At 25.2% G+C, this 15,543-nt stretch overlaps 1 long non-coding RNA gene and 1 other non-coding gene across 3 annotated transcripts; both read left to right on the forward strand.

Moving 5' to 3' along the window:
• The first annotated feature begins 2,328 nt into the window (after positions 1-2,328).
• LOC135121237 (uncharacterized) lies at positions 2,329-3,173 on the forward strand. Of its 2 annotated transcripts, none has more exons than XR_010278897.1 (4): positions 2,329-2,522; positions 2,701-2,738; positions 2,895-3,031; positions 3,090-3,173. It is a non-coding gene; the product is annotated as an uncharacterized LOC135121237 (long non-coding RNA). The 2 variants fall into 2 exon arrangements; XR_010278898.1 differs by having other exon boundaries at positions 2,960-3,031.
• On the forward strand, positions 2,564-2,638 carry LOC135121242 (small nucleolar RNA SNORD36). The gene has a single exon (XR_010278902.1). It is a non-coding gene; the product is annotated as a small nucleolar RNA SNORD36 (small nucleolar RNA).
• Positions 3,174-15,543: the final 12,370 nt, after the last annotated feature.

Here is a 15,543-nt window from a genome sequence, read left to right on the forward strand (position 1 = left end):
TGCTTTAAAATTTCTTTTCTTCGGCCCTCTATAGAAAGACCTCCACTTCTAAAAAATAATTAAAATTATTACGAAGTTCTTATGGTTATTCAAAAACTAATTTTAAAAAGTTTTTTAAATTAATAAAAAATCCATCAAGATTTAAGTTCAAATTTTTTATAAATATTAAAAAATACATAAATCTGTGGTTAAAATTTTTATATAAAAATGGTTTTTTTTTAAAGACATCTTTAAAAACTGCCTTATTAAAATAATTTAATTTAAACTCAATATTAATTAGTTCGTAATAATTGTTAGAAAATTTTAAAATTATATCCATTCTTCATTATCAAAATTATTATGAAAACTTTCTGTATTAGAAATTTCTAAAAAATATATAATTATTACGACTTTTGTAATATTGTCTTTCTTTTTATAAATTTAATAAATTATAAAACAATTAGATCGAAAAATTAATATAAATTTTTAATGGTCTTTTTGAATAAAATTGAAATTTTAAAAGATATAAAAATTTGTTCTTTTTTTAAATTTGTTTTTTTTTTCTTTTCTTTTTAACCTTCAGCTTGTGCGTGACAAGGCAAAAATTTCAAAAATTCTTTAACTCAGATAATTCTTTTTTAATAAAAAGAGGTTCATTTGCAAAGAAATTAACAAATCTGCTTTAACGGCGGGACAGTTATGAAAGGCAATCTTTCTCATTTCGAAAATTTATTTAAACACAAACCTTAAAATCATCTTTCTGTAGGTTGTTATTTTGTAAATAGATAATTCTTTGTTAAAAAAAATATTCTTTGCTTAGCTATTTCCCATAAAATTAATAAGAAGGAAATATAGCAAAAAGATGAATAAATTAAAAATTCGTAATAACTTTTTCTTGGCTAGAATGATCAATGACGTTGCTAAATTGCAGTAGAAATTAACATTTTTAATAAATATGATAAGAGACAAAAAGCAAATAATAGAAACTCTTTAATTGTTGCCACTAAGATAAGTCAAATATTTAAAGTTAATTTTTGTTCTATAGGATTTAAATTACTTAGTTAAAATAATAAATCGAAATTTAATACAAAATGTATTCATTTTTTGTTCAAGTATTTTATAAATAAATTGCCTATAAACTGTAAACTTTAAAAATAAACTTAATTAATTTTTTTTTTATCCTGTGTTTTAGTAATATCATAAAGTAGTACAATAAAATACTTTACTCTTGCTTATAGCAAAACTTGCTGTTAAATAGTATTATTACTAATTTACGTTAATAATTTGTCAAGGTTTAAAATTATACCACACAAATATCTTATTACGTACTTGAAGAATCCTTGTTAAAAATGGTACACAATAAAATAATAATTGCTATAATAATTATATTAAGTTAACCATATAAAAACTAAAAGTATGAAATGCAGATAAATTTTTTTTTATAATAACAATATATACAAAGCCAACGCGTATTACGTTAACTTTTTACGATGTAATAAACTTTTTTTATAATAATAAATATATATAATATTAGACGTCAAAGGACTTAAAAAAAACTCAAAAAACAAAAATGAATAGCGAAAAATAACTTTTTCTATATGTTTAAATTTTTTATTAATAATTATTTAATTTTTTCAAGAAGATATATTTATTAAGTTTTACCACATACGCACCCTCCCAATTTCTCTAAAACAAAGACTACTTTTTTAAAACCCTTCTTTTGCTTAGTTTTGCTAATAACTAATGTTATTTTGCGTATTTCATGTTCAGTTTCTTCTAAAATTTTCATTTATATGCATATTTAATATAAACTTTTTTAAAAGAAAACATCCTTTTTCTATAATAAGAATAACTATTGAATAACCATAGAAAAGCAGCAATAATTATTGGTACCGAATTGTGGGTATTCAGGTAGCAATACCAACGTGCTTGCTGTGGAATCAAGTAAATTGTGCAATTAATTTTTAGTAAGAAAAACGTGGATTTTAACTTTTTTAAGAAAAATTTTCATATAAATTAATTTTTTTCCCTTTCCAACGCCGTTTTCTATTTTCTTTTATTTCGTCCTCACTTTGCTTACTCTTATAAAATAATCGCGCTCCCAATTTTTTTTATCTAAGTTTATTTATTACTTCTAAGAATTTGCTTTTAGTGAAGAGTCTTAGAAGTACCATTATTTAATTTAAAAAAGAATTTTTATTTCGTATTACCTTGCTTCCATTTTCTTATAGCTAAATACTTACATTTCCTTTAATATATAAATATATTTTACAAGCTTTCTACATTATTTTTTTAAAAGTATAAGTTTGCGTTGTATGTTTGCGTTATGATTTAAAGTAAGTAACACCTTTTTATTATTTTAAAATGAGGAACCTTATTAGCTCTAACTGAAAATAGTTGTTGACTTTTTTTTCTGATTTATTATTTATAAACGAGTCCATTTTTAATTGATGACTTTTACTTTTTTTATTAGTTTAATTATTAATTATAGCAGCACATACCCAACTGACACGAATTGATTCGTCTCGATTCAGGCTCACAAAGTTAGTTTTTATATTAAATTAATTTTTAAGATTTATAATTCTTGTAATGATGTTTTGAATTTCTTCATCTGACTTTTTCTGTAGAAAAAAAATCGAGCTTTTTAATACTGAATTTTTTATTATTATTATTCATTAGTTTAATAGTATTTATAATAAATTTAAAGTAATTCTTTTTTAGATTGCTGATATAAAGTTTATAGCGAAAAATAAATTTTGGTAAGTAATTTTTTTTGTATTTAAGTATGATGAGAATTATTGAAGACGTTATTTCTTACGGATGATTTCTTTCATTTAAGTCTCTGAATTTTTAATCAATTTGAAGTTAATTTTAATTTATAAATTTAATTGAACTAACTTAATATCTATTTAAAGAGGTCAATCAATATTTTTTATTAAAAATTAAATTATGAACGTACTAAGCAATTATCGTAAAATAGCGCACGAAGAGATCGTGCCTATATATGAAATTCGCCTCTACCGTCGCTCCTATTCCTTGCGGCTACATGCGGGCAAGTATTATTACTTTAGTTATAGCCCAAAACTTGCTAACTTCATTTTTAAACTTAGTGCTTACAAACGTACTCATCTTGGTTCCTTTTGTCTATAGTCTCACCTCTCGGGTTAATAATAAATTTACTTTATTTTTTTTAATTATTTCGCTATTATTTATCTTAAATAGTTTGCATTCGTATTAAGAATATTACAGGGATATTAAGCAAAAAAAAATGAATATACAAGTATATATTAACAATTAAATTAAGAAAATTTAAAATATTAAATAAAAAAGACAATAAAGCCGTTGTTTAGCGCATTCGCGTAGCGCGTAAGTTTAAAACTTGTATGAAGCTAAAAATAAACCTTAAATGTTTAAAAAATTTTTAAAGAATAAATTTTGAATTATTTTTAGTAGACTGCATCGGCGTAGCGTAATAAAAGAAAGTAAAAAAAAATTATACTTTAAAATATATAAAAAAACGATAAATTGATATAAAGTAAAAAAGTAAAAAGTATTAAGTAATACGCATTTATAAATAAAAATTTAAATATAATATAGAAGTTAAAATCAAAAAAAAAGTACAACACAAGACTGAGCGAGCCGCTTTGGCAGAGCGCTGTAAAGAAAGTAAAAAATATTATAGCCACAAGATAATAAGGATTGTAAAAAATGTAATTTTAAATAAATAATTATTAAATATAAGAAAACTAAGAGTGAACCTCATTAGCTTAGCGTATTCAATAGAGTAAACTTATACACAAACTAATTTAAAAAGATAAATCTTTAAATAATAAGATATTTATATAACAAGTTATGAAGCGGCCTTTAAATTATTTATTGCGACGCAGGAGCGTAGCTTTTTTAATAGAGTGTAGTTAGAGCAAATGATAAATAAAAAATATAACAATAAATTTAAAATTTTAAATGTTATAACAATTAAAATTATACGCACAATAGTTAAAATATATGTTATCAAAAAAAGTTTAAGAAAAGCTAAAAATAAATTAAAGCGGTCAATAATAATTGCCACGCAATAGCGTAGCGTATTATATAAAATAAAGTTGAAAGCATATAATAAAGATTATAAAATACTTATAATACATATATTTATTAATAAAAAAGAGTAAATTTTTACTCCAAAAAATGATAAACGATTTGTATAATAAAGTTTAAGATTTGAATTATCTGAGGAAGCGGTCATTAATATTAACTATTGCGTCGCAAATATGATATAAAAGTTAAAGTTAAACGCAAATAACTAAAGTTTTATGAAAATCTCAAATATTCTCTTAATAACAATTGAAGTTTGAAACGCCTTAGCATAACGTTCCACTACGTAAGAAATAAATTTCAGCATGAATACACGTAATGAGCGCATCAAAGCTGATATTTACTAATCAAAACACGAAAAGTTACTAAATAATATCCAGACTGAGCATAAATTTATAATAAAAAAGGGTTACCTTGGTAATAATAAGATATATTATTAATGTTAAAAATATTTTTCCAATATTACTTTTTTTAGAAAATGGTGAATCTTTAATGGTTGTTTTGTTTAATTTGTTTTTAAAGTTCATGTTTTGGATTAGAAGATTTTGCCAACTTAGATAACAATTGCATTAAGTATTTCTCAATATAATAAATTAGGCAAAAACTTTATAAAAAAGGTACTCGTAAGGAGGAATAACGAAATTTTTTACGATGAAAAGTATTTTTTTCAATAATTAAAAAAACATTAATAGCTTTAATAATTTTAGTTATTTTTAAAATATATGTTGTAATATAAATAGTACAAAACTTTGAAAATCTACTTAACGAAAAGGAAATCAAATTAAAATTTTAAAATGTGCGAAAATTTTTTAAGGTAGATGTACAGAATAACAACAAGAATATAATAATATAAAAGTAAATTTTTCCAATAATAAATTAAACAGATAACAGAATCTGTTTGATAGCATTAGTTTTGGTTAGTTTAAAATTTATGTTTTTAATAACAATAGCAATTAATTTAAGTACTCACGTTTTTTTTAATTCTAATTTATTTACTACAAATTTTAATCCGTCAATATATAAATATATATATATATATAGAATAGTATTTAAAGCTATGGAATTAGCTACTCTCTGAATATTATATTTTTTAATAGTACTATTACCTAGTATTTCATATGTTCACTGCTTAACCTATATCTATAAATACTTTTATTTTTATACATATAAATATACATGGTTGAATATCTATAAAAACTAAGTGCTCTTCAGTAATTTATTTTATGGTTATCCTTAACTTAGGTCAACATATAAAATATTTATAGCAGGATTGCCCTAAAGTTCACTCTTCCTATTCTAACATATAATTGTATTTATGACATACCGGTCTTTCCTAAAACGTTTTGGCCGAAGACGTCACTGACGATCCAAAATTCCGTAGTTTAAAAAGCTTAAGTTCTAGTTTTAAAACTTTTACAATACCATCTTTAATTAATTATAGTTTGTCCTGAATAACTTTAACGGGAATTCCTGTAAAGATTCTCTTTACTTACACTTCCAGAAAAATTAAATCGGTCAGCAAAGCGCTATAGCTAGAGCCTTTGCTTAACAATGCTATTAAGCACTATTGTACGGAAATACTACTCGGCTGTTACTTAAATCATATAGAATTTTACTCCAACATATTTCCCTGAATATTATTATTATGCAACAGACAACTACAACAAAAGTGCAGAATTAAATCCTTGAAAACTACATTTCAAGTTTAGCCTAAAAGTAACTTAATTATTTAAATATATAATTTTAACTCATGCATTTCCTTATGTTCTCAGCTTTTTACTAAATATCATAGATTAAGAACTTTTTACTTTAAGGTAATAAAAAATTTGGTAGTAAGCATAGTATCTACAGTAATAAAAGTGTTAATAGATAGAGAGCAATATTAACCAAAATAGTATGGTAAAAAATTCTGTATTTATGAAGTAGCTTACATATTTTAGTTGTGTTAGGGCTTTCCTGTAGTATTTAATGTTTAAAAAAAAATTAAAATAAAGTATAAAATAAAGGAGTTACGGCTGAAGCCTAACAGGGAACTAATAAAATTGTTTAAATATATGAAAGTAAAGTCGGGTAAATACATAATAAAAGAACATAAAAACAGACAAGTCATGTGACAAGGAATAACAGGGTAGAACTTGAGGGGTCGATTTCTGTGGTATTTTTACAGGAACCTATCAAAATTAGTTGCACAACTAATCGAATTCTTTTTTTTTAAAAATTTTAATTACCTTTTATATTAATTTTTCTTGTAATCATCAACATTATATGTTTTCGTAAATTGTAGACTTTTTATGCGTAGCATCTGTTTCTTTCGAGCACAGGCATTTAACTATTGTGCTTAAGAAAGCTCACTTTTCTGTTATCTTTTTTGATGATGTATAAATTAAGAAAAGAATACAAACAAAAATCTAATAATATAAATTTATTATATAATGCAATAGTCTGAATAAATAAAAGAAAGCTTTTGTCTATGCGTCTTGATTTTTCTTAGGAGTACTTCCTTTTTGTGCTTATACTGATGCTATATAGTGAAACAAACTTTGAACGATAGTTTCCTTTCTACTTAGTATAAAATATGAGTTACTAAAAGCATACTTCCTAAGAAGATCTTTATTATTATAACATTTTATAAAATTTTTTATAGTTTTATAAATTATATTAGTTTTTTAAAAGTTAATTTTAGATTTATAAATTTTATAAAACTTATAAGTTTTGGTATATCGGAGATATAAGAAAGTGGTTCCCAGACAAAATAATCTACCTTAAAGAAGACTAAGATTCTACTTTCGAGGAGTTCATATGAATTTTGGTATACCTTGTAAAATTAGCAAGTTATTTCCGGGCGCTCGAAGATGGCAAGAGATAAATTTAGTTTTAAACTATTACAAGAATACTAAATAGTAGTGGACTTTTTTTTTTAATTAAATACTCAGATCTTTTTGTTCAAGGTTTAGTATTACGAACTAATTCTTTATTTTACGGGTTAAAAAATAGAATTTTTAAAAAATTTTTAAAAATGAGTAGTTCAAAAAAAAAATTCGGACATTTAGCAATACATTTACAATGATTTATAATCAAATTATCATCTAATGCCATAGATTATTTATCACAAATTAAACTAGTAAAGCTTCAACTGTTTATATATAAACCTTAAGAAAGCAGGGTAAATAAAACATAAATTATGAAATTTATAAATAAATTTTTTTATTAAATATTATAAGATACACAAAAATATAATATTTCAAATGTTAAGGCTTCCGAGGTCAAAGAAAACTTTATAATATGTTTTTTATAGTATTAATTATTTAACAAAAGTAAAAATTTTAGAAATTTGTAGTAGATCATCTGTAGTTACTTTCTTTTTAAAAATAAAAAATTTTGATTATTTTTTATTATTAATAGCAATTAACTCTTTTAAAAGGTTACACAAGGTCGACACTAATTAATGTATAAATTTTACTGCAGACTTAAGTTAAGTAAAATTTTATTATTAAATTAATCTATTTACATATATAATATAGCTTCATAAAAGCTTGAGTACAAATCTAATATTTACGCTCGTTTGGTGACATGCCCTAGTTTAATAAAAAGCTTAAAAACTATCAAAGAGACTGCTAAACAGGCGCGATACGAAGAAGACATCAAAAAAATAAATTAAATGAGCGGTTTAAAATTATTTAAGTAGAGTATAATTACGAGGAAAAATCTTTTAAATTTAAATAAGAAATTTTTTAAAAGTGAATACAAAAATTTGCGCTTCAGCTGTAGAAAGGCTCTACTAAAAATTTTATTAAATGTCGTATAACTTAAAAGGTATAAGTGAAGCAGAGAGATATAAAATAAATGACGGTTTCCGAAATATCAAGATGAGGAACTGATTTAAAATAGTGTGAAGTTGGTGGACTTTTGAAAAGTGGCGACTAAAATTTTTGAGATGCTAACTAATAATACTTTAGCCACACATAACGTATACTTGAGAGTAAAATATATACGTAAAGTATTAATGATTTAGACAAGGACTCACGAGACTTACATAGTATTTTAAGTTAGTTTTAGTTAAAAGGATGAAAAAAACTGCTTTATTTATTTAAAAGCTTTTACATTGTAAGTAGTTTAATTGAAGATATTAACATATAAACTGAGTGCAGCTAATAAAGATAAGAGCACAGTAAAAAAACGTAAAATATGCTTCAGGAAAAGTAAGTGCACAAATTTAATTCTTTGCCATAATAAAAAAGTCCTAAAATTATTCTTTTTTCTTTTAACCTTAATGCAACAAAGCCAACAACAAAGAATGCTGAAAACTAAAGGCAAACAAACCATATATATACCTTAACAAAATGGTGCTTAGATTTTATTAGTAAATATAAAAATATTTTGTTTTTTTTAACTTTTGACAAATATGAGTTTCTTTATAAAAAAAAGTTAATTAAGTTCTTAATTGGTTTATCTTCAAATAAATTTCTTGTAGAGGTTGTTTAATTATCAATAACTGTATTTTTCGTTAAATTGTGCTTAGTGTATAATTCTCAATATAGTACTGATACTCAAGGATTGCTACGTTTACAAAAGTAAGTTCTCATTTTGGTTCAACAAATAAAAAACGTGCTTAACCACGTGGAAGAATGCCATGTGTTTTACCAGCGTTTTTCTTTCTATTTCTTTCTAAAGGTAAAAGCTTCTACCGTCATTCGGTTTCGCCTCGCAAGTATTTTATAATTCCTGAGAATTAATATTTTGCATAAGTAGTTCTTACACTGCGAAATAGGCTTAGTTATTTTAAAAGCTTTATACTTATTCGGTTGACTTTCTATTAATTTTTAAAGCAAATAATACATATTACTTTTAAATATAAAAAAAAAATTACTAAAGAAAACTCTTATTATTTCTGTTAAGTATTTTTTAAACGAGTGAGCTTACAATATTTGGCTATCGCAATTCTGTAATTATTCTGCATAAATATTTATTGGTTTATGGAAAACTTTAAAATAAAATTAAACAATTATGAAAGAGAATAACAAGGGCACTAAAAATTAAAAGTACTAATAAGAGTAGTTTAACTTTGCCCATTGCTAAATTTAGTTTTAAAAATAAAATTTGCACCAGTAAAGTTTGGCTATACTTAGTACGATTGTAACCAAAAAAGGGTTAATACTTTTAAACAAAGTAATACTTAAAATATTAATTAGGTAAGCGTTTTACGAGATAGCAGGGGCGAGGAGGTACTCTCTGAGCTAATAAATTAAGAAAACGCAATAGAAATTTAAACCTGGTTTACTATAGATTTTCATATTGGGAATTATTTATATTATATATCCACACATTGGCTGTACTTGTAAGGCTCCATTTCCTCCTATTATTTTTCATCAGTAGTCAAAGAACAGATAATTAAAATAAGTAACTATAAAAAATTAATGAGAATGTAAATTTTAGCGCAACAAATTCACTATGTTATCTTTTAAACTTGTATAAGCTAATTATAAATGTATACTCATTAAACACCCCATTAGGCATTTCTGACATTTTTCTTATATTTCAAAACTTTGTTTAAATGTCTTGCAAGCAAGAATTTTAAGGTGAAACAGCAATTTTCTCAAGCAACTTACAATAAACGCTATTTTATATTTAAGCAAATATTTTTAATAAAATTACAATTTGTTAGATTTTCCAAATAAGTTGTGCATATTATGGTTGTAAAGTCCATATTAACAGCTGGCTAATAAGGCAACGTGCAATAAAAATCTTTTATTTTTCTAACCTTAAAACAGCTAAAGCCAATCATTGCTTATGACAGAAACCTCCGGCATTCACGTTCATATCTGTAAAACGAAAAAAAAAAACTAATTTTTATTTCGAAAAAATGTTCCTAACAGCGGAAGAACACTTAAACATCAGGGTTACCAGTAAAGCGTTCTAATAAGTAAAGACGGAGGATATTAAACATAAAATAATGAAGGTGTAAAAAACATATAAATGATTTTTAAAAGCGATAAAATAATTACTCCATCTAAATTAAAGATTTTGATGCCACTGTTATTATTATCCGTTTATTTCCAGAAGCTTTTGGCTATCGAGGATACAATGAATACGACAATAACCAGCAACCTAACTGACACAACTAATAAGACATTCCTACAAGCAAATAAATACAAGGTCAGAGAACATGAACAAGATGTTTCTAGCATTTGCCATTATGACAATTCTAATAGTCTATTAGCTAATTTTTTATCTTATAGTGATGTATATAAGTTATACCCTCTGCCTCTCGGAGAGTCGCTTTTTGAAAATTGTGCAAAGGATATTGAGTTTTTTTGTTTTTCAGATGGTGTCAACTATCATTATCTTAGTGCGAAAAACAAGAACATATTAAGATCTTCTAGTTTAGATATGATTTCTATAGGCCTTAATGAAGAAAAGTTAACTGAACTTCCAAACTTAACTGGAACTCCTTTAACACCTCCGTTTACCGGTTATTCTTTATTCGCTCACTCATGCTTCCAGTTTAACATGGAGCGTGTGTGCGATAATTGTTATTCGTTGTATAAGGAGTACAAAGGTATGCATCAAGAAGTTTTTTATCAGGGAAATATAGAAGAAGATAAGCATTTAACGATTGTAAACTCTGATGGAGATAAAAATATTGATGATGGTTCAAACGATGAGGATTCAGGTTTAGGTTTTCGATTTAAGTTTATTCCTTATGACATTGTTTACAACCTCTGTAAAGATGACTTTGAAAAGTTTTGCTATAATGATTATATAAATATAAAGTGGTTGGACGCCAATTTCGTTTTTAAAAGTCCCTGTTTTCAGAGAAGTGTAGATAAATTTAATTCCAAATGCATTACACTTTTCAATGATTATATGTTTCACTTCGAAAAAAGAGAAACCTTTGGAGAGTTTTGCAAACGCAATCCTATTGCTGCTTCAATACTTCTTTCTTTTATTACTTTGGGTACGATAGTAATATTTTTAGTTTGGTTAAAAGGTTGTATTAATATAATATATTCCAACGAGGATGATGGGACGACAGGGTTAAGTTTTTCAACGTTAACTCACGATCTTTATTTGGCAACACAGCGGGATAGAAACTTTGCCTTAGAACTTCAACCAGACGGGAATACCGAGCTTAGAAGTTATGAAGCTCAACTTCCTCCAACAGAGCTCCCACCTTATGAAAAAGTTATTGAGCAAATAAACGAAGGTCTTCCACTTCAAGAAAGGATCACAAGCGAGAATAGTAGAGACGAGGGTACGGAGTATGAAGCTTTTAAGCATTCAGAAATGTCTCCTTTAACTGGAGATAATTTGGAAGGCTCTAGAGCAAGTGCTTGCGATGAAGATGTTTCCGGTGAGAGCAGTGCGATTGCCTCTATTCACATGGACATAAATCAGGATGGCTCTCTCAATTTACACCGATTTAGACGTTTCTTACAAATTTTTCGTAGCGGCCAAGTTCATATTGGAAATTATAACGAGATTGAAAGCACTCAGGAAGAAAATTTTATTAATTGTCCCAGGGAGGGAGGCTAACTATTCCATTATTAGAAAATAATAAATTGTACAGTGGGTCTCTAATTCTAATACCTTTCGTAACAATAACCATCATTTATTTTATATAAAATTCCTGTATCAAGTAATAACTAATTGACTGTCACTGAAACTTTTAAAATTATAGGTATTTGCTGAGTGAAAGCATTTTTTAAACCTCTTCACCTATATTGTTTAATCAATTTGTTAGAGTACTCATCACCAATGTTATTATTGAGTAACCAGATGGATTTGTTAGTGAGTGACTTTACCATGTAACATGGTAGTCCAATGTATGCACTTGCTTAAAAGCTCAGAAAACAGTCTAACTTCCATTGCAAAGGATGCAAAATTTTGTATATGGGCGTAAATTTTTACTATAAAATTCCCCTAATTTCTCGAGAACTTAAAAACTCGTGCTAAGTTTGTTTAAAAGTTTTCAAAATAGTAAAATTTTGTAAAAATAAAAATATTCTTGCTTTTTTGAAGTAAGCATTCTATGAAGGTATATATATAATATATTTTTTTCCTAAAGCTTTCATAAAATTTCTAAAAAAGATTAGTGAATCGCCTGTAATATACATTATCAGCACATAATGCTTCTAAAAACTTTCATATAACCTAAGTTAGCAAATTCTAGTACACCTAAAGACTGCTTTTTATAGTCTGTAAACCAAATTTTTTTTACTATTTAGAGTTTGCCTAGTTTATAATACAAAAGATTAACGTTGGAAATAATTATGTATGAATTTTATTAGAGGAATACAGATTTTATTATAAAATATTTATAACATATTTAACAGCTGACAAGATCCCACGTCTCATACCACTTCATTGCGTTTACATCTTTTTTAGTAAGTGGCCAAGCGTAGCAAAGTCCGGCAAAGTAGTAAAAATGGTAGGCATACAATAGAACTAAAGTGCCTATATTATAATAATAATAATAACAACAACAACAACAACAAACAACAACAACAACAACAACAACAACAACAATAATAATAATAATAATAATAATAATAATAATAATAATAATAATATAATAATAATAATAATAATATAAGTTCACCAAATATTACTGTTTGAAGTTTTCTAGTGAAAAAAGTGTAAAATAGGTGATTAATAACGCATGCGCTTCTATCAAAACGAACCAATGAAATCATAAATAATCGGTACTGCGCCAATCAAAAATTTTAACACTCACGCTATAATAGCAAAAAAGTGTGCAGGAAGATAATGATGTAAGAAAAGAGCTCTGTCCATTAAGAAGAAAGGAAAGTAATGCAAGCCATATACCAGCCAAACAATACCAGTAGCATGAAAAATCGTTTGGCTATCAAGATAATAATTTTAGTAGATACAATAATAATAATAATAAAAATAATTACCTTCTTCTGGTTAAATCAAATATTTTTCGCTTAGTACGAAGTTGATAATATAAAAATAGTATAATGTATGTTATTCCAGAAATTACAACTGTTGAAAATACTGAAGGGTTCCCAATAAGGTATATCTTTTCATAATAATACTAATAAATTGTCTGTAAAAAATTTTTCATTGAAAACCTGTCTGCATTCATTATATCGTGACCAATAGACAACGCCACTTTTCAAAACAGGCCAATCGGCTTTGGAGTTTATTGAGTTTTTGTTAATTATAAAATTTTTTTAAAAGTACCAGCATAAGACCGAAACTGATGAAAACCGTTTACAGTGTGGTGGGATTTATACATTACTATTTGAATATCGATTATATCTGTTTATTATTATAAAAATTCTTATTAGTTTAAGAAATTTTAATTGTGTTTCTAAAATAATATTTGTATTCGCTTGGACCAAAGAATGTCATATAGTTAGTTCTTAGTAAATATTATGTTTCTTTAAAAAGTCATTATTTTGATAATAAGTATCTAAACATCGAATATCTTTGCAACTTTTATGATGGCCTCACAAAAAAATATTAAGCCTTTCAATATATTTCAGAAAAGAATTTTATTTTGTTAATTAAAAATACCACTTTTATTTTTTACTTTAATAGATTTAAAAAACGTAAGTGCGCTTTAAAGAAATATATAAACAGCCTATATATACACACTAGAAGACTTATATGTGCTTGTAGGTACCTCTTAAGTTAGTAAAGTTTTAAGAATTAGTATATTTTAAACAAAAAACTTGACAAATCTATATTTTTTTTAAAAATAAAGCATCTCTTAATCTTTGTGAGCTACATTTGAATTAAAAGTTTTTTAATATTTTTTTGCGTTTTAGAACTTTTATGCTTGATTTTATTAAAAAATTAGTTTTTGTCAAATTTATTAGTAACTTTAAAAACATCTTCCACCAGACAAAAGCCTTTGTTAGTTACATAACAGAACTACGAATTCCTACTTACCTAAATTTTTTTAGAATAACAATAATTTCTAGTGGCTTTTATATCTAACTGTGCTAAATAAATTTAATAAACAATAATAATCATAGCTTTTTTATCATTTTAGATATTTGCTAATTAATATTTTTAAAAAAAAGAATACTCCCGGTGGCTTTAATAGTTATAATGGATTTTTACTTTTATATTATTATAAAGAAGAATGATTCTCGTTATCCTAAAATTTTTAATGGTTGCTTTAAAAAATAATTTTAAAACTAATTAGTTTGCTTTATAATTAATTTTTTAATAGCTTTCGCACTCTTATTTTGGCTATAAAATTCTTTTTAAGTGAAATATTATGCTTCTTACTTTTTTATAAAAATTATAATAATAAATTACTTTCTTGATAGTAATCACACTTTTTTTATCGCTATAATAATCCCTTTTGAGTTACTATTGCTACTATAAATAGTTTTTTCTTAAATTGATTTCTTGATAGCAGTCGCGCTATTCAATTTATTAATATATTATATATAAGTATAAATTTATAAAAACTATAATAAGTTGCTTTTATAATTTACTTTTGTTAATAGCTATCTCACTCTTTTTTTGCTGTAGTTATTTATTATAAGTAAATATTTTAACATGTAATAATTTGCATTGGAAATCTCTTAATAACAATTTTACTATTTCTGTTGGTATAATAATTCTGTATAAATTATTTTGCTTCTCATATATAATAAAAAAAAATTTTACTTTCTTTATAAATTACTTTCCTTCTGGCAATTGAACTCTTTTTTTTTGCTTTAATAAGTCTGCTCAAGTAAATATTAATTTCGTTGAAATATGCTTTATAGATTTTTTTCTTGCTAAATTTTAGCTATTACAATTCTGTATAAGTAAAAAATCTTACACTGAACGTCTTTAATCGCCTTTAATTAGTTCTTTAATATATTATGTAATCTTAAAAAAATTATACTTTTTTAAAATTATGAAAATACAACTTTGGTTTATAATTTCCAATATAAATATTGTTTATACTTTTTACTATAATAACTATGAAAACAAGTAATTGAAACTGAGTATAAACCGATGGAATTTAGAAATATTAAATTTTGGTTTAATGAAAAAGAGCGCGTAACCTCCTAAATAAATCTGACCAATCACAAGTAATATATATACTTGTATAAGTGAAGAGCCAGTAAGTATTTACGAGGTAAATTTGGGTTTTATTAAGTTATAAGTCACCCAATGGTCTTTCGTGCAGTATAAAATGTCAAATAATACAAGAAAAGAAAAATCATGTTCAGTAAATAGTAGTAATAATAATAAAAATTTATGAACAGCATGATTGCACCTTTAATCCGCGTGAGAAACCCACTTCTGTTAAGTATTGAAGGGATGTAGTGGTCACGTGGTAAGGGCTGTGCACGCAATTTCAAATTGGTAAACTTATAAATAAAGTACTTAATTATATCAAACTGATACCAAACTTCACTAACTGCAACCCTAAAAAAACCCGGCTAAATAGTAAAAACCCCAAAAAAAGTTTGTATTCCTTAAAATAGTATTGCCGTT

The sequence above is a fragment of the Zophobas morio genome, unplaced genomic scaffold (genome assembly GCF_036711695.1).
Source record: "Zophobas morio isolate AGI-343-1 ecotype UQ-CSIRO unplaced genomic scaffold, CSIRO_AGI_Zmor_V1 ptg000532l, whole genome shotgun sequence".
NCBI classification, from domain to species: domain Eukaryota; kingdom Metazoa; phylum Arthropoda; class Insecta; order Coleoptera; family Tenebrionidae; genus Zophobas; species Zophobas morio.